The sequence below is a fragment of the Heptranchias perlo genome, chromosome 24 (assembly GCF_035084215.1).
Source record: "Heptranchias perlo isolate sHepPer1 chromosome 24, sHepPer1.hap1, whole genome shotgun sequence".
NCBI classification, from domain to species: domain Eukaryota; kingdom Metazoa; phylum Chordata; class Chondrichthyes; order Hexanchiformes; family Hexanchidae; genus Heptranchias; species Heptranchias perlo.
Window position 1 is genome coordinate 28,205,719 of NC_090348.1, and position 23,772 is coordinate 28,229,490.

Genomic DNA, 23,772 nt, shown 5'->3' on the forward strand with positions numbered 1-23,772 from the left:
AAAGGGTGGTGAGTGTCTGGAACGAGCTGCCAGAGGCAGTAGTAGAGGCGGGTACAATTTTGTCTTTTAAAAAGCATTTGGACAGTTACATGGGGAAGATGGGTATCGAGGGATATGGGCCAAGTGCAGGCAATTGGGACTAGCTTAGTGGTATAAACTGGGCGACATGGACATGTTGGGCCGAAGGGCCTGTTTCCATGTTGTAACTTCTATGATTCTATGATTCTAAGCATTGGAGGAGATTGGTGTCATCAAAGACTGCAGAGAGGTAAAGGAGGACAAGGTGAGATAGTGCACCATGGTTATAGTCACAGAGGATGTGATTTGTGACTTTGTTTAGGGCTGTTTTGGAGCTGTGGCAGGGTATTGATTTCTCATGAAAAAAGGAACAGAAGTTTTAATGAACATAATCAAAGAATAATAAAATAGTTAAATAAATCAGTCTTTATGGTGAGCGTCATTAAACATTCAGCCACCTGAGAACCTATTTCAGTTTCAATGAAAGTAACTGAAGCTACAACCAACACCCAGAATGCAGAGATAGACACCAAACCAATTGGCTGAACCCAGATATAGTCTAATCACAGGAAATTGGCAGGTCAGTTTGAGAAGCTTTCCATTTTAAAATGTAACTTTTAACAAATGAGACCATTATTGCGATTGCATCAGGAAAAGTGACAGAGTTATTTTGCTTGCCAGTGTTGAGACAGAGGCCGCGATATTATCCTGGAGCCGGGAAGAGAGGGGTGGGGGAAGGGTTTGTGGATGAGAAACCCAGAGGTAAGGGTTTCCCGCAGGTCCTACCGAATTTAAGAGTAGGACCTGTTTTAAAATTTTTCAAAAGGTTCCCCGTCCGATAGCCAGCATGATTGACAGGCTGGATGCCTGTCAGGCGGGAAAGCAGCCGGGGAGCGGATGAAAGGTAAGTCGGAGTTTGGATGGGGCGCGATCGCAGTGGGGGGACGGGATTCGAAGATCGTGGGTGGGTGAGTCGGAGATCCTGGGGGGTTGGTGGTGGATGGGGGGAGTCGGAGATCGCGGGCAGGTGGGGGGAGTCGGGGATCGCGGTGTCCGATCACTGGGTGTACAGAGAGATTAGCTGTCGGGAATTCCGCGGCCCAGGAAGCCCGGCCTCCATGGGTTAAAAATAACATTTTTGGCAAAATGGAGTACGCAACCTCCTTAAAAGGTTTCACTGGCCAACCCGCCTCCTGAGAGGGGGGGGGTTGGTCGCCCAGCCCCCGAACCGCCTTCGTTAAAACTGGAAGTCAGCCCATTGGAGCCGGATTGTTGTCGCACTATAAAATTCTATTATTTCAACTTCCCACCCACCCCTAACCCACCCGTTCTTGGGGGTTAAAACTCCCCCCAGAGTCCACGATGATTGTGATTGTAGCAAAAGCAACAGACCATCTTTCTTACAGATGCTAGCACACCAATGGACAGTCTCAAGGCATAAACATTAATATGCACTAGTATATATAATACTTCACGGGCAGTGCACTTCATTTTGCTGGTAGCCGAGATTGTCCTATAGCACATTATTGTTATGGTACAAATTTGGCACTATAATATTACAGGTTGTGCACCCAAATGAAGCAAGCTGCACACACTGGCTGCTCTCGTTCCCTTCAAACTTTGGGACATCACTGCACATGCAAGTCCACATGATATCAACTTACGTATGCACCTGTGCACATGCAGTAACAATCAGCGTTTTGCAAAAAAATGAACACTATTTGAACAGACAGGTAGAATTGTTTAGTTCACCTCACTTACACAGATGTCAGGAGATGCCAAATATAACACATGAATTAGCCTGGAATTGTTAATCTATATTCATACCTGCCAATCTCTTTCTCTGGAATACAGGGAGGCAGAATTCAAGACAATAAAATGTGTAGGAACTACAACAAAGAGTGGGTCATACAGAAACAGATTAATAGTTTGAATAAAACATGCACTTCATACCAAAAGAGCGATAAATGGTAGATCTGGAAAAGTTATTTAAATAGCCAAAAACTTTTTATGCATTTTACATTTGCTAAAGGAACATTTAAATATACAGATCACAAAACAATTAAAAATTGTGTTCCAAGTCCAGCATCTTGAAAATTGAAGGTTTTCACAATTACAGATGTGACTCTTGTCCAAGTCTGATGACATCTTTTCTCTTTAAATGTGTAGCCAATGGACATGTACATCTTTAACACATTAAATAAAAGAAAGCCCCAATTTTGATCAACAAAGTACGAGATGCTTTCTGTCATTTATCTGTTGTTCAACACAAAATCTGTATGAGCTCATGATTATCTATTCACATCAATGCATTTAGAGCAAAAGCTAAATCCTGTTGTGGCATATTTCTCTTTACTACCTGTAAGATCAGACCTAAAAACTTTTAAAACTGATGTAGCCCTGGACAGTAAAAACAGTTACAATATCAATCCCTTCTAGATTTACTGATAATTTGTTCATTTTTGCTCGCTAATAACTTTGTTTCTTTCCACAGCTACTGATTACTGATAGTGGCTTGATTGAGCTTTTCTTCAGCAGTAAGTGGGCCAGAAGATAATATCAATTGCACAAAATATACACTTCAGTAATCACAAGCAAAACACTTACAGTACCATTCGTCTTGCTCAATCTCCCTATCTGCTCAGCATCCTTATTGAAATGCTGTCTGCTTACTCACTGGCAACATCCATTCATCTTCAAAACTTTTTAAAGATAATTACTAAACCTCAGTGTGACCTGGTGTACTTCTGCTTCCAGTCATGAACAGATCCACTTTCTACACTGGTATTATTTCTTTGAAAGAAGCAAAAAGCACAGCTGAGAATTGTCCATTGCTTTTATTTATTCCTTTGTTGTAGAAGAAAAGAGAACAACAGGATGGGGAGTTATGAGACAGGCCTGCCAGACAAAGTTTTTAACTTCATGGATTGATTTTCATACATCTATCTATAATATATTAAAAGTCTTGCATAGAGCACACACTTTGGGGTCGATTTTAACCCCATCCGCCCGATGGGAAACCGGGCGACTGGGCAGTTAAAAACGAGTAGGTTACTTACCTGGTCAGATCTCAACCATTTCTGACCCATTTGCAATGTTAACTTGCAGAGTTTTGCAGCAGATGAAGAGCCCACCTAAAGCAGGCCTTTTAAGTTTATGCAAATCAGGATCCTATTGTGTAATTAAGACCTCAATGCAAATTTAACCACAGCTGAGCATTGAAGCCACCATGGTTTTACCGCTAGGCAGAATTAGGTCTACAACTGATCTGAAGACAGAAGAGGCCATTCTGGTAAGTCTAAAACGTTCCTTTGTAGGATCAGGTGAAGCAAGAGTGCCACAGCTTCCCCTGCCCTGGACCCCTCCCCTCACGCGAGACCCTCCCGAAAACCCCTCTCCGCCACAAAGCTGGAAGTCGGCAACAGTCAAGGGCCACCCAATCTTCACCTTCTGACAGCCGCTCTGTGCCTTCTTCACATCCGGGAAGTGGATAGGCAGCATTTAAATGAGGCCCAGCAGTTGTCTCTGCCAGGTGGGAAATCAACTGGCCAGAATGGAATTCTGCCAGAAACCCGGTAGTCAAAATCCTCCCCTTTCTTTAAGTGTAACACATACTTCTTGTGATACTTTTCTGTCATGCTTTTTCTATTGAGCTATTTTCATCACGCCTGTTTCTAATTCTTTTCTGTCATGCTAGGACTTACTAACCAACATTTTCTGATCAGGATTGCACAAATTGCACTTGAAAAATCAGAAAAGTGGGCAGAAATCCGTTACACCAGCTCACTGCCCACAAGGAATGCCCATCTCAAACAGACAGGAGCTTCATTAAAATATTAATTTGGGAGTTGGACACCATTTCTCAGTGTTCGCTCATGCAGGACGGTCATTTGCAATCACAGGCATGTGAAATGGATGTCCGTGAAGGTCATGGAAAGGATACAGTAAAGCTAAGTGTATTTTGAGGTTGGTGAGTCATAAAAGAAAGTCACAGTTGAATATGGTGTCAGGGAGGCCATTGGGCTGGACTGGAGGTCTATGCTAAAATAGAGGAATGATGCAATACATTTCCTTGAAGGGTGTGTTTCTGCTGAGGAGGCTGTTGACCCTCACTAAAAATTATTAAATTAGGTACTGTAAATTTCTAAATCTTAAATAAATGTTTTGAATAATTGTTTAAATTTGAGAAGCTCCATAAACCTTTGAAAATAACTAAGACAAATAAAATATACTTAAAAAAGGAAATAAGAAACACAGAATTTGGTCTACCAAACTAGGTCCTGTTCATTTGGGTGGGCTCTACTGTTCCTCATCAACCAGTGGCTCTTTCAGTCAGCGGTTTCTATGTATTTTCAAAACAAGAGTCATCACTAATTGTTTTACATCATCAAGACCAGTGCTTCCATTCAATGTGCAGCAATCATCTGGATACTTAAATCTTCATTACCAAAAGCACTTTTTCCAATCATCATTATTATTATAAATGTAAGTTCTATTGCATTAGGCCACAGGACATATTAAAATGGATTTATTAGAGGATGTAAGACATTAAAACATTTTTTTCAAGAGAACATTTTGCATATTTGAAAAAATCTCAGCAGGATTTGTCCTTTAATGATTCTGAAGGATGTTCATTAGAGCAAAGTTCTACACTGCTTCAGAATGGAACCTTTTCCTCCTTTGTATTTAGCTTCAGTACTAAGCACTCAGAAGAGTTGATCAGCAGCATACTGGCAATATTAAGCATGTGCTTTAATCCTTCTACTGGCAGGCATCCTAAACCTCAAACTCAACCAGACATTTCTCATGAGATTTTCACATATTCAGCCAAAGGCTCTCATTGCAAGGACTGCTAAGATGTTTTTTTTGTTACTTTGAGCTAATATTTGCTTGAAACAGATTAAAATTGCCAGCAAATCATGTTGCCTTGTTGTTAACAGAAGGCATTGAGAGATGATTTGTCCCAACTGTTGTTTCAGAGGATTCATATCTGTCTTACATCTATATAGCACTTAGCACATCCTTAGGATGTCCCAAAGCTAGGTACAGCCAATGGATTACTATTTTTTGAAATTCAGTCACCATTGTTATGTAAGCAAATACATTAAACAACAAGGTCCCACGAACAGAAAATGAATTAATAACCAAATAATCTATTTTTTGTGGTATTGATTGAGCAGGAACGTTAGCCAAGACATCAGGAAAAATTGCTGCTCTTCTTCAAGTAGTGCCGTGGCACCCATTCTGCACACTTGAGCAGGTAAATAGACAGTACCTCTAATAATGCAGCATTCCTTCAGTACTGCACTGGATTGTTTCCCTAGATTTTGTACCTAAGTTCGGGAGCTTAAACCTACAACCTTCTGACTCCAAGGCAAAAGTGGTACCAAATGAGTCAAGCTAAAGCTAACAGCTGAGGGTGTGAAGCTGAGGGTGAAGGAGTGCTCTAGGGCATGCTCTCCTGGAAAATTAAACATCTCTATGCACCTGCTCCTTCCTGGATTTTAGCTTAAAGTTCTGAGGTTCCAGATGGTGGATTCCAGATGGTGTACGCCTTCCTGTCTTATCATTGTGGGGACCTCCACTGCCACTGGCAGTGCCATGCCTGTGGGGGAGCAGGATTGAAGTTCTGCTTGATGCATGCAACATAACTCAGTTACAGTCCATCTACAGAAGCAGAGTCTCCTGAGGCATTGTTTCTCATATAAGTTGAAGTACAATTGCCTCAGGTAATATGTGCAATTTGGAGGGTAGTTAATGGTGCGTTAAATGTGCCTTCAGTGTTTTATGATCCGCTGGGCATTTCTCCTTCGCTCCTCCTCTTCCTTTAGCAACCATAAATGCAGCACAGCTCTCATGGGGAACCTTATGCCAGCATTTCAAATATGAATGGAAATAAATAGATGTGAATTGCACACTTAACCTATAGCAAAGTTTTGCAACAGAAAATAAATGAAAAATAAACTTTTCCGAAACCCTTTAAAAATTAGGCTATTCAGTCCTATCAAACTGGGAGCATAGCATTGTGAGAAATCTGCACTCCTTAATATACTTCATAAAATATGGAATGCCCCTTTTTAGCAAGCATTACTCGCATTAAGTGTATTTCTGGAGTAAAGCCTGAAAGAACCATGTGCTGCCCTAAGCAGCTAATTATGTTGCTCATTATATGGTAATCAGTACCTCAGTAGTTTTCAGTGAGACTGCTGAACGCAGATTTCATGCCCGATCACAAGTGGTCAAGCAGTGTGAAATGGATGGAGAATTGATATTGCCTATGACTAGCCATACATCTGGCTCCCAAGACTGACTTTACACCTCCACTGCTGACATAAAAGCATAAGATTTTCCCTATTAATTGCATATGAGCATAGAATTGTGTAGGTCATGTACACGGAAACACTGTAAGGTGCTGGTGCTTAGGATATTTAGGTTTCTGACAGACCACCTGGTATGTACTATAAAAATGAATATTCTATGCTGTGTACAAATACTTGCGATTGCACATAGGTTTTGATGCAATAGGTACACAAATATTAAATGGGTTATGTACACAAAAAATATAGCTAAATGAATATGTGCACTTAGGTACTAATAATGTCCCATCTGCTGTCTGCACAGAACACCACAATCAAGTGGTCTGCAGAGGCGCTTGGAACCACACTGCTTACAAAAGCACCCAGCAACATCACCTATAGAAGTAATAAGCTGCAGCCCAGATACATCCACTAGTGATGTGAATGAGACAGTATAGGGTGAGGTACAAGTGATAAAATGTGGAACTCCCTTCCTAACAGCACTGTGGGAGAACCTTCACCACATGGACTGCAGCGGTTCAAGAAGGCGGCTCACCACCACCTTCTCAAGGGCAATTAGGGATGGGCAATAAATGCTGGCCTCGCCAGCGATGCCCACATCCCATGAATGAAAAGTGATAAAATGTAGCAAACAAGGTTGGTGCAGAGGTCAGCAGATCCTGAGTGAAGGTCCAGGATGCTGCCTACCCCTCATGAGTTTTCTCAGGATAGTCAGCTTAGTGGATCTGCTTTCTAGCAGAGGATGTTGCAACACATGGAATATGCTGAGCCGACACTTCACACCCATGGCAGTACAAGAGATGGAAGAAGTGAGTAAGAAAGGTGAGAGAGAAACCAGGAAATTATAGACCTGTTAGTCTAACATCTGTTGTGGGGAAGTTATTGAAATCTATAATTAAAGAAAGATTAACTAAGCACTTAGAGAAATTCAAGCTGATTAAAGAGAGCCAACATGGATTTGTAAAGGGTAGGTCATGTCTAATGATCCTAATTGAATTTTTTGAGGAAGTAACTAAAATATTAGAAAAGGGAATGTCTATGGGTGTGGTTTATATGTACCTCCGAAAGGCATTCGATAAAGTTCCACATAAGAGACTGTTAGCTAAAGTTAAAGCTCATGGAATCGAAGGTAAATTATTGTCCTGGTTGGTTAAGCGGTAGAAGACAGAGAGTAAGCATAATGGGTATGTACTTAAATTGTAAGGAAGTGACTAGTGGTGTCCCACAAGGGTCTGTGCTGGGGCATCAACTATTTACTATATTTATTAATGACTTAGATAACACAATAAAGAGCCATAGATCCAAGTTTGCCGATGACACAAAGATTGGTGGCATAATTAGTGTAGAAGGGAGCATAAAATTACTAAGAGACACTGATAGATTAAGTGAGTGGGCAAAACTGTGGCAGATGGATTTCAACACAGGTCAGTGTGAGGTCACCCATTTTGGACCAAAAAAGGATAGATCCAAGTATTTTTTAAATGGTGAAAAGCTGGAGGTCCAAAGAAATTAAGGGGTATATGTACACAGATCACTAAAATATAATAGTCAGGTACAAAAAAATAATCAAAATCTTAGGTGAAAAGCTGGGAACAGTGGAGGTCCAGAGAGATTTGTACAAAGATCACTAAAATGTAGTAGTCAGTTCAAAAAATAATCAAAGAGGCTAATGGAATGTTAGTCTTTATAATTAGAGGGCTAGAATATAAAGGTGAGGAAGTTTTACTACAGCTACACAAAGCCCTGGTTAGACCACATCTGGAGTACTGTGTACAGTTCTGGGCATTGCACCTTAGAAAGGATATATTGGTCTTGGAAGGAGTGCAGTGTAGATTCACCAGAATATTACCAGGGCTCCAAGGGTTAGATTATGAGAGATTATATAAACCAGGCTTGTATTCCCTGGAAAATAGCAGGTTAAGGGGTGATTTGATTGAGGTTTTTAGCATTTTGAAAGGAACTGATAGGGTAGATAGAGAGAAACTATTCTCGCTGATGGGGAAGTCTAGGACAAGGGGACATAATCAGAGCCAGGCCATTCAGAACAGAAGTTAGGAAACACTTCACACGAAGAGTGGTAGAAGTGTGGAATTCTCTCCCACAAAAAGCAGTAGATACTAGCTCAATTAATAATTTTATATTTGAGATTGATAGATTTTTGCTAGCAAAGGGTATTAAGGGATAGGGAGCTAAGGCGGGTGGATGCAGTTAGGATACAGATTTGCCATGATTTCATTGAATGGTGGAACAGGCTCGAGGGGCTGAATGGCCTATTCCTGTTCCTATAAGTTGTGTGCATTCCATCATTGTAAAGAAAGCAACAATGTCAACTGTGTAAAGTAGGAGCATCTATCAAGATTCAAGGAAGAGTTAAGGCCAATGTTATCAGAGTTTAAAGGCAACCATCAGGGAGAGGTTCATAAAGGATTCATAAGGGTTCCCTGTTCTACACTCCAACAGTCCTTCTGATCTCATGAAACAATGTACGGAGAAGTACAAGGACTGCTGCTGGCATGACCATCATGGTGCCCTGCATTAGTAACTGCAGGCATTGTCTCCGGAATGAACCTTAGCGACTACATCATTCTTGGCACTTTGATAGGTGCATCACAGTTACAGATAGCAGACCATCTGAATTCCAGGTAGTTTACCAGTTGGTTTGACCATCAACCCTCATTGTTACTCACTCAACTACACTCAGGATACATGAGGATGCAATACAGAGAGGTTCACAATCACAAGAGGTACAATAAAGCACTGAAGGAAAACACATTTAAGATTTGCTGTAGGTATGCTGGATATACCTGTACTCATTTGCTAAATAAGGATGCATTATTTGAATTATATGTTGTAGTCTGTCATTATTTCCATGTGCGGGACAGGAAGCTTTTTTTTCATTCCATAGTACATCAGACTTGGACAGTAGTTAGGAACAACTAAAGTAAAGCCAGCAGCGGTTCCATAACTGTAACTGCTATATGTTCGATATAGAATTCCATGGTGCACAGACGCAGAGCTCTGCAAAAGCTCTGTGCAATGAGACCTTCTCACACAGGAGATTCTCTCACACAAGTCTCTCTGGCTTCAATAGTTCATGGGCTCATTTTGTTTGCTGATCAACCTAAGCTGTGGTGTGAAACTTCTGTTGTTCCAATTCTGCAGGTACTGTAGGAACAGTGGCCAGGATTTTCCTTGAAACTTACACCAAAACAATGGTGTAAACATGGAAGAAATTTGTCCATGCTACTTACACCGGTTTTTACTCTACGTCCAAGTTTCCTTGATCTTTTGCGTTGATTCAGCAAAGCATCTGCTGGAGCCCCCTGCAGCTCAATAATATAGCTCTACCCCCATGCAAAAGACCAGACTTCACAAGTTTCCTGCATTTATGCCAATTCTGAACGGGCTGCAAATTTCTACCCAAAATTGTAAGTGCAACAGGACCTGAAGTCATATTTCTGGTGTTTTAAGGCAATTTTTAAAATTTCTCCTCTCTGAGACCTGCACTTTATTTTCTGTATCTTTGAATATATTATTATGGTACCAGAATGAGTTACATTAAACATTGAAAAGGCTCAATGATTGCATTTTCTTAAACACGTTGTGCCTAATGTGCATAAATGATGGTTTGATGGCTTCAAACTTTAATTTTCACACATTAAGGGGGACTTAAAGAAGGAATATGGCATAAGTTTTGAGCTTTCCTCGAGCACCGATTGTTTAGGCTGATTCCACTTGCTTACGCCGGTATTTAAGTTCTGGCATATGCTAATGAGATAGGTTGGAAATTTAACGTAAATACCAGTTGGCAAAATCACCATAGAAACCAACATAAATTTTGGTGTAACTTTCTAGTTATCCCACTGCAGGAAATCCCAGGACAGTCTGGCATGTTGCTTATTCTATGGATTCCTAACTCACAGGTTTAAATAAGAGTACAAAGCGAAGATTCCTTTATTGTCTCAAGTTTAGCTAGTCTCAAAGAGCCTGTGCAGATTGGTTTTTAACAAGACCTTAATCCTTAACTAGCAATCTTTGTGGGGGGGTGGGTGCTCTTGAGGTGCAGGCCTTATTTCTGAGCAAAACTATAAGCTGCAATAAAGGAAAAAGGAAAGTCATTACCTATTTTTAATGATTTTGCTCATCAGCTTCCTTTTGTTATATTTAGTAGGGAGAAGTAAATTAGCTTTGGAAGAGAATATGAAAACTGAATGAAGATTCCTATAGGAGACTCCACTTGGAGAGTACATAAGGAGTGTAACAGAAAATCATTACAAATACACACAAGGATACTTCTATATCGAGTCTGTAAAGGGTTGTCATGTTTTAATGTGTTGAGATGGAACATGGAGTTGGTTGGTGGAGTAATTCAGTGACAAATCTGTCTGTTCACCATTGTTACAATATTATGTTTTCTTTGAATAATAATACATTCAACCATGCTAACTGTTCACTAATAACCAAACTGTCGTTGATTTTTGATGTTCAGAAATTAGAAATGAACCCCTTGACAACTTGTTTGTATCTAAAAACCCATCAATAAATTTGAGCTTTACAATGAAATAGTCAAAATAGGTACAAATTGTCTTGAATTAAAACTCAGGGAATGGGGTAGGTTTGTTCTATACACTAGGTAAATGTGTTAATGAACAGAGAAAATCTCCCCAATATGCAACTCATCTATGGGCACCTTGGTAAATGCAACCATATTCCATGCTCTACAGATAAACTGTATGCTATCTGGTCGATATGGGATAAGGCTAAAAACAAATCCCAATCTGAACTAATTGGTTGTGTGCTCACATCATCATTGTACATTCCACAAGCACATTTTAGAGTGTTCCTATCGGTGGTATTGAAATAATGATATATAGCAGTGTCAAACGCAAAGTGTGAGATGAAACAACTGAACCTTTTCCAAAGTATGCGTATTACTGAAGGATTTTATAATTAACAATTATAGGTAACAGAAGTGTCCTGGCAAATAAAAAGGAAATATTGTTGCAGAGTAGCTACTAACGTTTCCCACATCTCCAAGGAGACATAAGGTTATGTTAAAGAGAAATTGGTTCAGCACAATTAGAAATAATTCTACTCTAAATTACTTTAATTCCAGAACTGCAGAATAATGTGACAGCTCTATATTCTTTTGCAGACAAAAATTATATGAGAAAGGAAAAAGCTACAGATTTAAGAGCCAATTTTAACGCCTAGTGCGAAGCTGGCAGGAGCAGAAGACAATCCCGTGTGGGGCTGTAAGTCAGAGGCCTGGCAGATTTCAACTGCCAGGCCTTATTTGAATCTCGTTGGTCAGCTGCTTGGTCATTTCTGGCCAAAAATGGCAGCTGGTAAGGATGTGTGGGAGTGATGGAGGAGCCTCGGCCCTCGACTTTGTCCAACAGGTATGAGGTACTTGCTACCTGCATGGATGAGAGCAAGGACTGCAGGGAGGATAGGCAAACTGACCATGGCACTGTGGTACAGGAAGCCATTCAAGTGGGGGGAGTGAAAATGGATGTGGTAGTGGTGGGAGACAGTATAGTCAGGGGATAGATACTATTCTCTGCAGCCGCGACCAAGAGTCCCGAAGGCTGTGTTACCTGCCCGGTGCCAGGGGTAAGGACAGCTCCTCGTGGCTGGAAAAGAACTTGGAGCATGAGGAGAAGGATCCAGTTGTCTTGGTCCAACTAGGGACCAACGACATAGGTACAACTAGAAATGAGGTTCTGCTAAGGCAGTTTGAGGAGCTAGGATCTAAATTAAGAAGCAGAACCTCAAAGGTAATAATCTCTGGATTACTACCTGAGCCACGTGCAAATTGGCATTGGGACAAACAGATCAGAGAGTTAAATGCATGGCTCAAAGAGTGGTGTGGGAGGAAGGGGTTTCGATTCATTGGCACTGGCACCAGTACTGGGGGAAGAGGGAGCTGTTCCGATGGGACAGGCTCCACTTAAACCAGGCTGGGACCAGTGTCCTGGCGAATCAAAAAACTAGGGTTGTAGATAGGGCTTTAAACTAAAAAGGGGGGGGAGGGGTCAGGTGAGGGGAAATTTAGAAATCTAATGAGAAAAGTTAAGACAATAGAACAGTGTAGTGACTTGGGTAAAGATAAGCAGAGTGTGGCAGGAAGGGACAGAGAGTTTACCAATAATAGTGCAACAACAAGTAAGGTCAAAGCAGAAAAAAATTAAAGGCTCTTTATCTGAATGCATGGATCATTCATAACAAGATAGATGAATTAATTGCACAAAAAGAGATAAATGGGTTTGACCTAATAGCCATTACAGAGACATGGTTGCAAAATGACTAAGGTTGGGAACTAAATATTCCAGGGTACATGACATTTAGAAAAGACAGGCAGAATGGAAAAGGAGGGGGTGTAGCCCTAATAATAAAGGATGACACAAGGACAGTAGTGAGAAAGGATCTTGGTTCGGAGGATCAGGAAGTAGAATCAGTATGGGTGGAAATAAGAAATAACAAGGGGCAGAAAACACTGGTGGGAGTAGTTTATAGGCTCCCTAATAGTAGCTATACCATTGGACAGATCATGAAATAATAAGAGCTTGTAACAAAGGTAATGCAGCAATCATGGGGGACTTTAATCTGCATATAGAATGGACAAATCAAATGGGCAAAAGTAGTTTGGAAGAGGAGTTCATGGAATATATTCGAGATGGTTTCCTAGAGCAATATTCATGGAACCAAACAGGGAACAGGCTATTTTAGATCCTATATTGTGTAATGAGATAAGGTTAATTAGTAATATCACAGTAAAAGAACCTCTGGGGAAGAGCAATCATAATATGATAGAATTTCACGTTGAGTTTGAAGGTAACATACTTAAGTCAGAAACTAGAGTCTTAAACTTAAGTAAAGCCAATTACATAGTTATGAGAGGCAAATTGTCAAAGGTAGATTGGGAAATTAAATTAAGGGGTTTGACAGTTGAAAAGCAATGGCAAATATTTAAAGAAATATTTAAATATTCTCAACAAATATATATTCAATTGAGAAATAAAAACTCTACGGGAAGAGTGATACACCCGTTGCTAACTAAAGAAGTTAAATAGAGTATTAAATTGAAAGAAGAGGCCCATAATGTTGCCAAGAAGAGTAATAAGCCTGGGGGTTGGGAGAGTTTTAGAAACCAACAAAACCAAAAAATTGATAAAAAAGGGAGAAAATAGAATATGAAAGTAAACTAGCAAGAAATATAAAAATGGATTGCAAGTATGTAAAAAGGAAGAGAGTAGCAAAAGTAAACATTGGTTCCTTAGAGGCTAAGACAGGAGAAATTATAATGGGGAATCAGGAAATGGCAGATGCGTTAAACAAATGTTTTGTATCTGTTTTCACAGTAGAAGACACAAAAAGCATACCATAAATAGCAGGGAACCAAGCGGTAAATGAGAGTGAGGAACTTAAAACAATTAATATCACTGGAGGAAAAAATACTAGACAAACTAATGGGACCAAAAGCTAACAATTCCCTTGGACCTGGTGACCTACATCCGAGGGTTTTAAAAGAGGTAGCTACAGAGATAGTGGATGCATTGGTTATGATCTTCCAAAATTCTCTAGATTCTGGAACGGTCCCAGTGGATTGGAAGGTAGCAAGTGTTACCCTGCTATTCAAGAAGGGAGGGAGAGAGAAAACAGGGAACTACAGGCCAGTTAGCCTGACATCAGTCATAGGAAAATGCTGGAATCCATTATTAAGGAAATGGTAACAGGGCACTTAGAAAATCATAATCATAATATGATTAGACAGGTTTTATGAAAGGGAAATCATGTTTGACAAATTTATGAGAGTTTTTTGAGGGTGTAACTAACAGGGTAGATAAAGGAGAACCAGTGGATGTAGTATATTTGGATTTTCAAAAGGCATTCGATAAGGTGCCACATAAAAGGTTGTTACACAAGGTAAGGGCTCATGGGGTTGGGGGTAATATATTAGCATGGATAGAGGATTGGTTAAAGGACAGAAAACAGTGAGTAGGGATAAACGGGTCATTCTCAGGTTGGCAGGCTGTAACTAGTTGGGTGCCGCAAGGATTGGTGCTTGGGCCTCAGCTATTTGCAATTTATTTTGATGACTTTGATGAAGGGACAGAGTGTAAAGTATCCAAATTTGCTGAAGATACAAAGCTACATGGGAAAGTAAGCTGTGAGGAGGACAAAAAGAGTCTGCAAAGGGCTATAGACAGGTTAAGTGAGTGGGCAAGAGGGTGGAGATGGAGTATAATGTGGGGAAATGTGAGGTTATTCACTTTGGTGGGAAGAATAGAAAAACAGAATTTTTTTAAATACTGAGAAAATATTAAATGTTGGAATTCAGAGAGACTTCGGTGTCCTTGTACAAGAAACACAAAAAGTTAGTACGTAGGTACAGCAAGCAATTAGGAAGGCAAATGGCATATTGGCCTTTATTGGAAAGGGGTTGGAGTACAAGAGTAAGGAAGTCTTACTACAGTTGTACAGGGCATTGGTGAGACCTCACCTGGAGTACTGCGTACAGTTTTGGTTTCCTTATCTAAGGAAGGACATACTTGCCTTAAAGGCGGTGCAGCAAAGGTTCACTAGATTAATTCCTGGGATGACAGGGTTGCCTTATGAGGAGAGGTTGAGTAGAATGTGCCTATACTCTCTGAAGTTTAGAAGAATCAGAGGTGATCTAATTGAAACATATAAGATTCTGAGGGGGCTTGACAGGGTAGATGCTGAGAGATTGTTTTTCCTGGCTGGAGAGTCTAGAACTAAGGGGTATAATCGCAGGATATGGGGTCGGCCATTCAAGACTTAGATGAGGAGGAATTTCTTCACGCAGAGGGTTGTGAATCTTTGGAATTCTCTACCCCAGAGGGCTGTGGATGCTGAGTCATTGAATATACTCAAGGCTGAGATGGATAGATTTTTGGGGTCTAGGGGAATCCAGGGATATGGGGATCGGGCAGGAAAGTGGGGTTGAGGTTGAAGATCAGCCATGATTTGATTGAATGGCGGAGCAAGCTCGAGGGGCCATATGGCCTTCTCCTGCTCCTATTTCTTATGTTCTTATGTTCTTATGAAAATCAGGCAGCCTAGAGGCTACCCGCCGGCAACGGAGAGGGGCGATGTTTGCAGGAACCATTTGAAATTCCATTGGGATCCGATGGAACTCCGATATGCATACATTGAATGAGGCTTCCAGCAGCATTAATATCGAAGATTGGCAGGAATGGAACGGGAAATGGAGGCTCTCATTTTAACTGCTCCCCTGTTCCATTTCCTTATATCGAGGAGAGTTAAAATACCGATACAGGCAAAGTAACACAACCTTCAGTAGCAGCAAACAAAATGACCACCTCAAGGTGCTATGTCTCACTCATACAGTGGCTGTAATTAATTAAGAAGTGGGATCATAGGGGTTAACTATGTCCTCTTGACCCCCATTTAAATGCAGCAGATTGGACTTGTGGAGGGGTTTAAAGGGGCTTTGCAATTTTTTGGGAGAATTATTCTGGTGCAGTTTTCTAGCGATGGATTTGAGGCATAGCCTTTAAGAACCTATTTTATTCCATTTGCAACCCAAAACTGCCAAAACAGGCAATAATTAAGAAGAGAAGTCAAGTTATAGCCTTTTAAAAAAATGTTAAATTTTAAAAGTAGATTTTGGCTGGATTTACAGATCACATGATAATGCACAAATATCAAATCAGGTGATCACAAATTGTTCCATTTCATTCTTTCACACAATTATAAATTCATTAGTTTTCCTTTATAGCATTTTGCCTTAAACCATCAACATATTATTGATTTTTAAAATAACTTCTATTAATTGTTCCAATCCTTCAATAGTAACTATTTTAACTGTAGCTATATAATTATATCAACAGCTTGGCAGGTTTATAGATTTGATACCTGGAGAACACAACACTACCAGTGTGCTCCAGGCTCAATATGAGCAATTTCTCATTCAAATCCCTTTAGACTTCCCTGCTCAGACAGCAAAATTGAGTTTGATGGTCCTGTACTTCATTTCATTAGAGACTGTTCTGAAGAAATTTGACTTGACAAATTAATTTAAAATCTATAAATCCAGTTAGACTAAAATAAAATTGTACGCTGGTGCATATCCTGCAGAGCAAAGATTTATCCAACAATACATCTTGGATGTGAGTCACGACTTGTATTTTGCACTTTACTGCCAGATTCTGCAAACTCAGTGGCACTAGAGTATGTTGGCAAATACATGCTACATATAAATTTATAGAAATTAGACGTGAATGTATCTTAACTTTTAACCTGCTATATACAGGTTTTTATTGTGTATTCAAATAGACTCAGATTTTCAGCAGGCTAAATCTACGTTCATTGGGACATAACACAATCAAAATGTCTGACTCCAGCAGGAGCAGTAATTAACATTAGAAAAGTCAAAGACAAGAAAAGGCCATTTGATCCATGGGAGCTAATTGTTTTGGGACTCTATTTCTCCCATTCTATATCGCATTTAGCCTCTTCTTAAACTTCCCTAATGCTTCTGCCTCTGCTACCACACATGGCAGATTATAGAAATATAGAAAATAGGAGCAGGAGTAGACCATTCAGCCCTTCGAGCCTGCTACACCATTCAATATGATCATGGCTGATCCTCTATCTCAATACCATATTCCCACTCTCTCCCCATACCTCTTGATGCCTTTTGTGTCTAGAAATCTATCTAGCTCCTTCTTAAATATAATCAGTGACATGGCCTCCACAGCCTTCTGTGGTAGAGAATTCCACAGGTTCACCACCCTCTGAGTGAAGAAATTTTTCCTCATCTCAGTCCTAAATGTCCTACCCCGTATCCTGAGACTGTGACCCCTCGTTCTGGACCCCCCAGCCAGGGGAAACATCCTCCCTGCATCCAGTCTTTCTAGCCCTGTTAGAATTTTATATGTTTCAATGAGATCCCCTCTCATTCTTCTAAACTCGAGTGAATACAGGCCGAGTCGACCCAATCTCTCCTCATACGACAGTCCTGCCATCCCAGGAATCAGTCTGGTGAACCTTCGCTGCACTCCCTCTATGGCAAATATTTCCTTTCTTAGTTAAGGAGACCAAAACTGCACACAATGCTCCAGATGTGGTCTCACCAAGGCCATGTATAACTACAGTAAGACATCTTTGCTCCTATACTCAAATCCTCTTGCAATGAAGGCCAACATACCATTTGCCTTCCTAACTGCTTGCTGCACCTGCATATTTGCTTTCAGTGACTGGTGTACAAGGACACCCAGGTCCCTTTGTACATCAACATTCCCCAGTCTATCACCATTTAAATAATACTCTGCCTTTCTGTTTTTCCTTCCGAAGTGGATAACTTCACATTTATCCACGTTATACTGCATCTGCCATGTATTTGCCCACTCACTCAACTTGTCTAAATTGCCTTGAAGCCTCTTTGCATCCTCCTCACAACTCATGATCTCACCTATTTTGTGTCATCAGCAAATTTGGAAATATTACATTTGGTTCCCTCATCCAAATCATTGATATATATTGTGAATAGCTGGGGCCCAAGCACTGATCCCTGCGGTACCTCACTAATCACCACCCACCACCCCGAAAAAGACCCATTTATTCCGACTCTCTGTTTCCTGTCTGTTAACCAATTTTCATTCCATGCCAGTATATTACCACCAATCCCATGTGCTTTAATTTTGCACACTAACCTCTTATGTGGGACTTTATTAAAGGCCTTTTGAAAATCCAAATAAACCACATCTACTGGTTCTCCCTTCTCTATTCTACCAGTTACAGCCTCAAAAAACTCCAGTAGGTTTGTCAAACATGATTTCCCTTTCATAAATCCATGTTAGCTTTGTCCAATCCAGTTGATATTTTCTAAATGTCCTGTTATCACATCCATTACAATAGACTCTAGCATTTTCCCTACTACTGATGTTAGGCTAACCGGTCTGTAGTTCCCTGTTTTCTCTCTCCCTCCTTGGGGTTACATTTGCCACCCTCCAATCTGCAGAAACTGTTCCATAATCTATAGAATTTTGGAAGATGACAACCAATGCATCCACTATGTCCATGGCTACCTCTTTTAGTACTCTGGGATGCTGATTATCAGGCCCTGGGGATTTATTGGCTTTCAGTCCCATTAATTTCTCCAGCACTATTGTTTTACTAATACTAATTTCCTTTAATTCCACCTTCTCACTAGTCCCTTGGTTCCCTAGCATTTCTGGAAAGTTATGAGTGTCCTCTTCCGTTAAGACAGAACCAAAGTATTTGTTTAATTGCTCTGCCATTTCCCTGTTCCCCATTATAAATTCTCCCGTTTCTGACTGTAAAGGACCTACATTTGTCTTCACTAATCTTTTTCTTTTTACATACTTGTAGAAGCTTTTACAGTCCACTTTTATGTTCCTTGCAAGTTTATTCTCATACTCTATTTTTACCCTCTTAATCAATTATTCAAAACATTTCTCACTCTTGGAGTAAAGAAGCTTCTCCTAATAGATTGGTTTTAAACAATATTTTCATAATTTGAATGTGCAACCGTTGGTCCTACTTTCCAGGCTTATTTTGAAGTAATATTCAAGGATTGTGCTGGCTGTTCTGTAATATTTTGTAACTTCAAACCTTCCTTTCTAGCTGTACAGCTTGAACTTCTTTAATTTTTTTTCTCATCACTCAAATTTATTGCTACTACTTCTGCCCCTACCACGCTCCCTAATTTTGTGATAGTTAGCAAATTCAACAAGCTTACATTAGTTTTGATATCCAGGTCATTAATGTAGACCATAATGATTAGGGTTGAAGCAACTCCTGAAGGATCTCTCTTAACATCTCTCCTAATCTGACACTGCTTCTCTCATGGGTACTCCCTTTTCTATTTAGTAACCAACTTCTGATCTAGTCCAAATGTTCTATCTTAGAATTATGTCGCTTTTAAGTAGCAGTCTTTTATATGGCACATCGTCAAAAGCTTTCAGGCAAGATATTCTCCTTCTACCTCCATGCTGGCTGTTTCTGCCATATAGAAACTCTTCTGGTAACAAACAATGCCACAAAAAAAGCATATACAAGCATTGGAGAGGGTACCAGACAATGGAAAACATTTATGGATTTCTAGTTGGAATCAATGTTTACTGATCTTCAAAAACAGCCAATGATTTGAACATACACTTGCCAGCGAGGAGAAACAGGTGAATAAAATACTGGAAGGAGCTGAAAGAAAGAAGAAGAACGAACTTGCATTTAAATAGCACATTTCACAACCTCAGGATGTCCCGAAGTGTTTATAGCCAATGAAATACTTTTTAACTGTAGTCACTGTTGTAATGTAGAGAACCAAGACAAAAGAAAAATTGGCCCACATGTGAATAAAGCTGGCAACAGCTGATAAAGACCTATAGTTCCCTTATTAGAATTGCTCTGGGAGAAGAGCCAGCAGTGTCTATCCTCAAGCCATCAGAGTTGTTGGCCCAGATACTTCAGCAGAATCTGCCGCAGCATGGTCCCTCCACAACTGTAACTAAAAATATTGTAGCCACACTACTACAGGTTGAAAAATGTTCACTGTATAGAGAAAGTGTGCAACACTTGTTTTTAAAACGGTCCAGTGCAAAAATTCTTGAAGTGGAAGATTTATGATATCCAACTGTTTCAATATGGATTAGCATTGTACATGATATTGTTCACTTTAATAGGCAAAGAAAAAGAATTTGAGACACGCTGCCCTTATTTACAGGACTTCAATAACATTGGTTTCTTTATTAAATAGTATTAACTTATTCCACATCATTACGTGCACTATGACAGCATTATTTCACGCTGACATTACAGGAAAAAGTCCACTGGTTGAAGTTAAAATTTGCATCTAACATTTATTATTTTAAAGTACTTAAATAACATGTGATATAAATAGAACACATGGGATACATGAGATAATCCACCTCTAGGGCATAATTTATATTCTTCATTAAGTATTCTCTATATAGTCAACAAAAGAGAATAAAATATTATTCTACGCGTTTCTACATAGCTTATGTTTTGTGCTGACAATAGCTCGGTCACCATTTTGCAACAGGTCTAGAAATAATTACATCTGATTCCCAATGTCTGGTGTGAAGTTAGAAAAACTGCTGTCTGCCTCAGCAAAATCTGATCTGGTTCAGAGACTAATTTCCATTATTTGTTGACTCCACATAAACACAATCAGCCAATTTCTGTATGCCAAATTTGTTTTCAAAATGTCAAGAAATTCTTGAACGTTAATGACTAAGTAGTAAACAGCCAATACATTCCATCATATACTGAATAAACCATTAACATTTTTAAAAAGAACAAATCTACATTTACATTGGATCTTATCACATCCTCAGGACATCCCAGAGCACTTTACATTGTACACTCAAGTCCTGCAGTGGAGTTTCAACCCACAACTTTCTAATTCAGAGGCAAGAATGCTACTGACTGAGTTAAGCTGACAGTAAAGGGACAATTTTCTAAATACACACCGGAGGCAGGAAAGCTTGTTGTTATACAAGGAGATTCTGTAAAATCGGGTCATTGTAAAAAGGTTTTCTTAGGCCTTGGTTAATTTGAACACATACTATGGACAGTTTGTTTGCTTTATTTTCTGAATGACGTCTCAGCAGACATTTGAACCTATGAAATTAATGAGCTGAAAATTGCCCATTAGTTTCTGTTGAGATACAAAATCTTTTTAGAAAGCTTAAGCTCAAATAATTTAAGTGTTTTTTTAGCACATTGAGGTTGTTATGGAAACATTAATATTGCCTGGGTACATAAAACAGGAGCATTCTAAATGAGATACTTATAGGTTCATGCTTTTTACATTCAAGTCTTTTGTTAGAGATGCAGTGAGTGAAAGCAAAACATTTTATTCTTCATTTAAGACTAGTTTTCCTGCTAATCTAAAGTAAAAATTAAATCAAATTGATATATTAGTGTGTGTAAGTAGAAAGCATTTTTGAACATTCCCCTAGGCTCTGCCTGCTCATTTTAACTGAACTTAATTTTCATTAATATTCCAGTTCGACAGTGGAACTGGCTCATTGTCATTTCTTTATAATTGCAGTATTGTTTCTATTTATTTCTACGTGCATTTCCCCATTTATGTCATGCTAGAACTTGTTAAATGTCAAATGATTTTTAGCTAGTTGTTAAAAGTCATGGCAATTAGCAAGAGCAGAAATCTTTTCAGAATCTTTTCAGAAGTGTGAATGTAAGCAGCCAAAGCTGCTTCTGCCATTTTGATGAAGCTGTCGTATTCCTGGTTCAACTGTGTATTGTATCAAAGTACTCTGGCTAGGTACTTAAAACAATTCACAGCATTTAATTGTGTCCCCTCTCATGATCTTGTGAAGTTGACCCAACAATGTCTGGTGTATAACTTTGGTCTTTTTTAAGCTGATGGTAAACCGTAACACAAGGTCAAACTGATAAAATTATCAGGGTAGATTTTCTTTACTGTCTGGGCCGTAAGCATAGTCAGGATGGTGCACAGAAAGAGAAATTTGGTGAGCAGGATCACACGCCCCTTACAGAACCCATTGGATTTTCCTTGCATTGATTTCAATAGTAGGAAAATCCAGCGGGTTCTGTAAAAGAGTATGCAATCCTCCCCGCAAGAATTTACTTTCATTGCTCCGCCCAAGCCATGCTTAATGCCCAGAAAGACAAAAATCTACCTCATCAACAAGATGCTGTAGATCGACTTCAGGTTGGAGAGTAAAGCACAATTACCAAATCGGGCCTCCCATTGGTGATGTTAGCAGGTGGTGTGATTGACCCATCCACGCCCGACCAAATTGAAAATCACACCCCTCTACTTTTGGCCTCCAGGGTCATAATCAAGCACCCCAAGTCAGATGCAATGCAAGCTAAATGTAGAGTAAAACTCCCTCTAATCCGCTACAGCAAGCAGCATTAATCCCAGCTTCCTATTACCTCATAGTTTCCTATTCCTCCCCTGCTCAGGCCTCAGGATAAATGTAGCAAATCGAGCCCCAATGATGTCATCAGAGCCTGATCTGCATATTTAAAGAAGACCCCGCCGACTTGGTGCAGGTGTCCTTGCCGCCTTCAATTTAAAATTGCAGTTAGCCAGATGGGGGTGGGAAAGGAGTGAGTAAATCTCCCGCTCCATTTTAACTGGATTCCCCCACCACCCCGGCCTGGTTTCCGCCAAGAGCAGGGGAGGGGGAGAAAGAGAAAGAAAAGTTAAAATTGAGCCCCGAGTATCAACGTGGAACCCTGACATTTGGCATGTATGAGCGTTACTTCCGTATGTGATATTTAATTGGTATTTCTTTCCTGAATAAAACATTTTTTAAAAATATGCCTCCTTCTATGTGACCCACCAAACAGAAACAAAAAAAGGGTAAAGACAGCATGCCCATATGTGTCCAGCTTAGCTGGCCTACATTCCCCTAACACGTGGGGTGGGTTAGATCCTAAATTAATCCACAAGAGGCAGTTCCCTTCCTCAAGCTGAGGATCACCACATCTCAGTCCAGTATTTAATTTTTACTAATTAATAACTCCTATTTAACTTGACACATTGTTTAGCAGTACTTGTTTTCTAAATACAGGTCATTTTATTTGGCTTAAGTTCTTAAGTAAATATTTTACAACATTAAAGGTCTTTTACACTAGGAGAGTATGACTAATGGTGAAGGCACAGTTCTTCTGTCATTGGCTGCATTTGTAAGTATAAGTGACCCTGTCTGTTGTCCCAACATGAGCAGAGATTCATTTTTATGTCAGTTTTGCAAACTTCTACCAGATTTACTGGCTCCATTTCCAATCCGCTAAACCTAGCCGGTTTAGTGTATCTGATGTTCTTACATCAATATTGTGGCAATGCTGCCTAATTGGAACATTTGAATTGAAATACAGACACATATGATATCACAATGCATACGCAGAAAAACAGATCTCCTTATTCCCATCTGGCTCCAAATAGAATAGGGTCTGGTGAATAATATAAACTGGGGGAAGGACAGCATACAAAGGTTGGTATGGTGTCACTCTCCCAAGATTGACCATAACTCAACAACAACTACTTGCATTTATATAGCTCCTTTAAAGTCCCAAAGTGCTTCATAGGAGCGATTATCAAACAAAATTTGACACCAAGCCACATAAGGAGATATTAGGGCAGGTTGTTCAAAGAGGTAGGTTTTAAGGAGCGCCTTAAAGGAGGAGAGAGAGCTAGAGTGGCAGAGAGGTTTAGGGAGGGAATTCCAGAGCTTAGGGCCTATGCAGCTGGATGGCATGGCCGCCAATGGTGGAGCGATTAAAATCGGAGATGTGCAAGAGGCCAGAATTAGAGGAGCGCAGAGATTTCAAAGGGTTGTAGGGCTGAAGGAGGTTACAGAGATGGGGAGGGATTTGAAAATAAGGATGAGAATTTCAAAGC

The 23,772-nt window shown here is 39.9% G+C and overlaps 1 protein-coding gene and 1 long non-coding RNA gene across 3 annotated transcripts in view; one reads left to right on the plus strand and one right to left on the minus strand.

The window, feature by feature from the left end:
• LOC137341643 (guanine nucleotide-binding protein G(i) subunit alpha-1) overlaps positions 1–23,772 on the minus strand; it is a 208,946-nt gene that overhangs the window by 145,297 nt on the left and 39,877 nt on the right. The window lies entirely within an intron of this gene.
• LOC137341863 (uncharacterized) lies at positions 757–10,879 on the plus strand. Of its 2 annotated transcripts, XR_010967141.1 has the most exons (4): positions 757–922; positions 5,199–5,278; positions 9,498–9,763; positions 10,504–10,879. It is a non-coding gene; the product is annotated as an uncharacterized lncRNA (long non-coding RNA). The 2 variants fall into 2 exon arrangements; XR_010967142.1 differs by lacking the exon at positions 9,498–9,763.